The sequence below is a fragment of the Elephantulus edwardii genome, unplaced genomic scaffold (genome assembly GCF_000299155.1).
Source record: "Elephantulus edwardii isolate Elephantulus edwardi_28Jun2011 unplaced genomic scaffold, EleEdw1.0 scaffold00175, whole genome shotgun sequence".
Lineage (NCBI taxonomy): Eukaryota > Metazoa > Chordata > Mammalia > Macroscelidea > Macroscelididae > Elephantulus > Elephantulus edwardii.
In genome coordinates, this window is record NW_006399925.1 from 3,942,793 (window position 1) to 3,949,711 (window position 6,919).

Here is a 6,919-nt window from a genome sequence, read left to right on the forward strand (position 1 = left end):
CATAGATGGGAGTAAAGGTTTCATTAACTTTATTTACTGATGTTACATGACTCAGAATTAGAAGAAAGAGTTGGGAAAATATATTAATAAATGGACAATGAAACATGAGAAATATGGAAGGTAAAAGTTGTCAAAAATTAAGGAAAAGACATTATTATAATTATAAGCATCATTGTATTGTTGCTGTTAGGCATCGTCCTGTTGACTATGACTCATTACAACTATAAACAGAGTGAAATCTTGCCCTCTCCTGGGCCATCCTCATGATCTTGTGCGTTGTTTTAGTCATTGTGTCAATGTGTCTACTTGAGAGATGTTCTCTCCTTCTCGAACCCTCTTTCTTTCTCAGCATGATGTCTTTTTCCAAGGAATGGCCCCACCTGACAGCATGTTCAAGGTATGTCAGATGAAGTTTCACCATCCTTGCCTCTCAGGAACACTCTGCTTGCACTTACTCTAAAATAGCTTTGTTTGCCCCTTTGACAGTCCATAATAAATAGTTCTGCAATATCAAAATTCAAAAGCATCTATTTTTTAGTCTTCTTTAGTCATTGTCCAACTTTCATATGTGTAAAAAACATGTGAAATGAAAATACCATGGTTTAGATCTGACATACATTACTCTTTATACAGACATCCGCACTCCTTAGCACTTTAAAGAGATCCTTGACAACAGATTTTTTCCAATGCAAAGCTGTTTGTTTGGCTTTTTAAAAAATTTCTTGATTATTAATGCCATGGATGTTGAGTGTGGACAAATCAGTGCTATACCACTTAGAAGAATGTTTGAACAAACCAATTAAAATCAGACCTGACAGCCACAGATTAAAATCATCCACCTTTGGTTTAGTAGCATAATTTTCTATCCACTAGACCAACAGAGCTCTCTCTATGGTGTTGTTATTGCTAAGTGCTGTCGAGTCGTAGATGACTCATAGAGACTCTATCAATGAAGAGCAAGTATGTCCTTATAAAGACTAAAGTGTACCTGAGCCAATCCACAGTATTTTCAATTGCTTCAAATACATGTAAAAATTGGATCATGAATAAGAAAGACATAGGAAGAATTTATGCCTTTGAAATGTGGGCATGTTGCCAGGATAAACCAGTTGTTGGAGAAGGACATCATTCGTGGAAGGGTCAAGAGACAGCGTAGGAAAGGAAGATCCTTGATGAGATGGACTGACACAGTAACTGGGGTTTCTGGGGTAGGTGTATTGGAAACAGTGAGATTATCTCAGGCTAGAACAGAGTTCAGAGATATTTTACATAGAATTGCTATGTAAAATATAGCAGTTGACTTGGCAGCATATAACAACAACAATATGATGTAGTCATTCACTTTAGAGGAAGCAAAACTAATACAATCAATCAAAAATTTAGAAAGACAGTTTAAAACCTCACATGGTTGTAGTTCCACAAGGTCTGGAACCGAGTCTGTACTAGTTGCCCCAGTATCCAGAGTATGGGAAGCCAATACTAAATATTTGTAATAAACTGAATGCTATTTCAGGATGTGGGGGAGGTGAGGTACAAGCCAGAGTTTACCCTGAGGCACTAAAGCAATCCCTTGGGGTTTATCAGATTCTCGCATTTGCTCCTCCTGAGTCAAGGGGTTTTCAATAGAAAGAGCTTGGCTTTATTTGCATTGAATTCTGTTTTTGATTTAATTCCAGATAATTTTCAATAAAGATACAGAAAAACTTGGCTTGGGGTCTTCAGTTTAGAATTGCTGGCCCCCTATTTTTTGCTCTCTGTTCTATCTCATTCCTGGCTGGCTGTCTCATTATTAATAATTATAAAATTACTTTACCCTCCATCTGCAATACCAGTGGATCAAGCAGAGGGTCTGACAAATACTAGGCATTTGATAAATAGTTGAGAGAATGAGAAGAATCTCAACTCTCAAACTTATTAGTTCATTGACCCTGGACAAAAGTGGCTAATTGTAGAGTTGCACAATTTGAAGGTTGGAGGGAGAGGTGGGTAAAGGAAAGGGGAATGATCTGGTGTGAAAAACAATGTATACAAACTTAGTAAGTAAACAAGTATAAAATAAAAATTTTATTTTAATACAAAAAAGAGAGGAGAGAAAATGAAGAAAAATAATAAAAATTAAAAAGCACTTAATTGCAACCTTCAAAATTCCTCTTATATTGTGCTTATGAGACATATTTGTCAACACATTAAAATTTACAAGAGTCTGGAAGCAAATAAAAGCTGCTATTATTTTGCATTATTATTATTAAGTCATGCGACATACCCATATTTTCCTATGCCACTTTATAAAAATCAATAGTTGTAAATTCATGCTCAATTTGAAGATGGTTCAATATAATTTTATGACCTAGAGACATCATACAGATGCCTATGAGGTATTAGTTTTGCTGAGATGTCAGTTAAATAAGAAGGTTTGGGGATTAGGTTTTTGTGGGGATTTTTTTGGTTATTTTTTCTCTGTCACCTGAGTACATCACTCTACCTCACTTAGTTTCAGATTGTTTTAGTTGTAAAATTTTATAACTAAATTTTAAATGTCTGACTTTTCAGTTTAATTCTACAAGCCTATGACTGAACAACAATTACAAAGAAGATATTTACAAAGGACAAAGAAACAAAAAGTATGCTCTTTAAGTGAAAATCTGGCATGGAATAAAGTCATCAAGTGGCATTTGGGAAGTTGCCCAAGACTAGGAGTGCTGTAACAATTATCACCAATTATTTGGCTAAATTATTTCAAGATATGGGAAGTGTTAGTACCCTTTTCTTGAATCTTGATGGATTTGGTGACCACTTAAACCATAGACTATGGCAAATGTGATGTTCCAATGGCCTAGTATAAGAAGTTGCACTGTTGTCTCAAAGGCAAGTGGTTCAAATCCACCAGTTGCTCTGGGGGAGAAGAATGGGCTGTCTCCTTCTGTGTGGTTTATTGCTTCTGAAAACCCTTTGGAGCGTCAGGAATTTGATGATTCCAACTTAGCTGTACACAACAACAAAAACAACAAACCTTCATTATCTGGCAGCTTCTACTTCTGAGTTTTTAGAATTCTTTGGCTTAAAGCTTAACTGTCATATGAAAATTCCAATGGAGAGGACCTCAAGAAGAGAAAATAAAATCTAATGACAGACACCAGCTCCATAAATTTTCCCTGGAATAGCCAATACCAACTGACTGCCATGTGAATTCACTATCTTAGCATTAGACCCCTCAGAACCAATTGAAGAAACCCGGTTAAGTCCACATACCGTGGCAGTGAGTTGTCCCTGTTGAACCCTGCCCAATTTATAATCCACCAGAGAAAGTCAATTATTCCTGTTGCTTTAAGCCACTGAATTTTGGAAAGCATGTGCAGAGGTATGTGTGTGTATGTGTTTTTTATTACACAGCCATAGCTACATTAGTCAATAATTTGCTATAGGACTTTTAGAAATATTTTCATTGCTTTGACTTTCAGTTAAATGTTTCACTGAGTCACACGATCTGATGGCTTTTACATCATCTAATGGTTGTAACTGACAGAAATTACTTGCAAGCATTTTTCTTCCAAATAAAGGTCTGCAGCTCAGAAATGTTTCTGCCTGATTTTTTTTAAATCTTCTCCATGGATATATAGAAAGTCAGATATAAATAAAGAAACTCAGTAACAGATTTCTTCACCAGGAAACTTACAGTTTTACCTAGTAATAAACATCTTGCTTCCTGCTTAAAATGCCCTCTAGGGAACTCCTGGAGATAGTGCATGTGTGCATTCAACTCAATTGTTCTTAAACTCATTCTGGTGCACACAAGTGACAGATTGTCACCCAGTGTCACCTTCCTGTGGGAGCCTCCTTTTTTTCCTGAAGAGCCACATATGTTCAAAGTCTGGCTGCATACACCCACCATTTCTGAGCCGTCTGGGGAAACTGGAAGGCCTTTCTCCTAGGATTTGTGGCACCTGAGCAGTTACTGCACCCATAGTCAGGAACTTGGCTTTGATAGTGCAGCAAGGAAGCCAAAATGACAGTTCACAGGGGGCAAACAATGTGATATTTAGGGTATTAGGTAAAAGGAGTTTATCAAAATCTACTTCATTATCATATTTAGGGACAGTTCTATTGTTATTAGTTGCTATCCAGTCTGTTTCTATTCATACCTATGCCAGGTGCAACAGAATGAAGAAACACTAAATAATTTTGTGCCATCTCCACAATCTCTGTCATTCATAAATTCACTGTGTCAAGTCATCTTATTGAAGGTCTTTCTGGTTGGTTTGTTTTTGGTGTTGTGGGTTTTGTTTTTTTTTGTAGTTTTTGTTTGTGGTTTTGGTGTTGTTTTTGTTTTTGTTTTTGGTGTTGTGGGTTTTGTTTTTGTTTTGTTTTTTGGTTTTTTGTGTTGTTTTTTTACTGGCTCTCTACCGAAAATATTATTTTTTCTCCAGGGTCTTCTCTCTTAATGGGACAAGAGACTTAAAGACAGCTACAATAAACATCATTTTCTCTTAAGGTACTTTTCTCATCATAGAAATAAGAACAAACTATAGTATCAGGTAAGCACTTACCATGTAACCACTGGTTCTACAACTGTTGTTGTTGTTAGGTACCATTGAGCAGACATCAACCCATAGAGACTCCATAAACAATAGATCTGAACTCTGCTCTGTCTTTCGTCATCCTGACCATCACTGATATATTTTAGTTTATTCTTACAGCCACTGTGTCAGCCAGTCTTGTAGAGGATCTTTCTCCTTTTCTCTGATCCTCCAACTTCCCTAGTATGACGTCTTTTTTCCAAAGATTGATTCCTGCTCACAACATGCCAAAAGTATGTGAGACAAAATATCACCATTCTTGCTTCTAAGGATCTCCCTGGTTTCACCTTCTCTAAGATATATTTGTGTGCCCATACTACTCTTCTCCAACACCACAACTTAAAGGCATCAACTCCTACCATTCTCCTTCATCATCCAACTTTCAAGATGGTAGCAAGAAATTAAAAAGACTATGGCTTGTATAAGGCACACACCTTGACAGTCTTGCTTTTCAGCACTTTGGAAAGGTCTTTGACACCAGTTTTTCCCAACATAACATATTTCTTGAGTTCTTGACTGCTAGTATCATGGGTGTTGTTTATAGAGTCAAATATGATGATAATGTAAATAACTTTATTGTCTCTCATGATGTTGCCTATTGTCTCAGTGGTAAATATTTTTGTCTTCTTAGTATTGAAATTATTGAAGGCTATTAATCCTTGACCTTCTGCAGCAAGCACCTCAAGTGATCCTCATTTTCAGCAAGCAATACAGTGCTGTCCACATAATGCAGGTTATTGATGAGTCTTCCTCCAATTCTGATGTCATATTCTTCATAAAGTCCAGATCTTCAAATGATTTCTACATACAGAGTGAAGATATTTTTAAAAAGATACAGCCTGATGCACACCTTTCTTGTTTGTAAACCATGCAGTGTTCCCTTGTTCTGTTTTGACAACTGCTTCGTTGTTTAAATATAGGTTTCATATGAGCACAAATAAGTGTTCTTGGAGTCCCATTGTTCTCAACATCAGACATAATTATCTATAATCCATGCAATAAAATGTCTTTGCATATTCAAGAAAACACAAATAGACATCCTTCTAGTAATTTCTTTTAGCAAGATTAATCTATTAGCAATGATGTGCTTGTGCCATGTTCTCTTTTTAAATCTAGCTTGAATTTCTGATAGTTTCAGTCAAAGTATTGTTCTAGCCTTTTTTATATATAATCTGCAGCAAGATTTTACTTGCATATGATATTAATGACATAGTTTGTTCATTTCCACACTCTATCAAATCACTTTTTTGAAGAGGAGAATAAATACAGATTTCTTTCAGTCAATCAGCCAGGTAGGTAGCCCTCTTCCAAATTTCTTGGCACAGATAGTTTAGCATGTCCTGGGCTTCATCTCTTTGTTGAAATATGGTCACTGGGATTCTATCAATTCACGAGGACTTATTTTTTGTTAATGCCTTCAGTACCATTTTAATGTCTTTCTTCATTGCCATTGAATCTTTATTATATTATATTGCCTAAAATGGTTTTGCCTCAGTTTTCTGTACAGTGTATTCGTCTATTCCCTTTATCATTTTTTGAAGCTGCTTGAATTGTTCAAGATCCCAAAACATCTTTCATATTGCAATTCAAGGCTTGAATTTGGTTTTCAGTTCTTCCAAGTTTGATAAATACTGAGCAAATTCTTCTCTTGTTATTTTCTAATTCCCACTCTTGAACAGTTAATTATAATACTTTGTTTTATCTTCTTTAGCTGCCTTTTGAAATCTTCCTCATCTTGTTCATCTTCTTTACTTTGCAATTTCTTCCCTTTGTTTTGAGTTCTAAATCTATTAGTGCAATTTTCAAAGTCTCTTCTGACATCCATTTTGTTCTTTTTTTCTTCTCCGTCTTTTTAATGAACTTTTGCTTTTTTCATGGGTGATATCCTTGTTGTCTTCCCACAACACAGCCTATGAAATATTAGGCGAAGCACCCTGAATATGTCCATGAGGTTGACTTGGATAATTGTATGTTTAGTTCTTCTGTGTTTTTATTTTCTTCCAAGTTGACCCATCCTTCAATGAGAATGGTGTTGTTGTTGTTGTTATGTGCTGTCGAGTCGTTTGTGACTCATAGCAACCCTATGTACAATAGCCCTACACCCTGCTCTATCCTGTGCCAATCGCATTGCCTCTGACACACCCATCTCGATTACCCCAGTCACTGAACCAATCCACCTCATAGAGGGTCTTCCCCTCCTGCGCTGTCCCTCTACTCTACCCAGCATGATGTCCTTCTCCAAGGACCTGTCTCTCCTTACATGTCCAAAGTATGTCAGACGAAGCCCCAGAATCCTTGCCTCCAAGGAGTAGCCTGTTTTAACCTTACTAGGATGAATCTGTTTG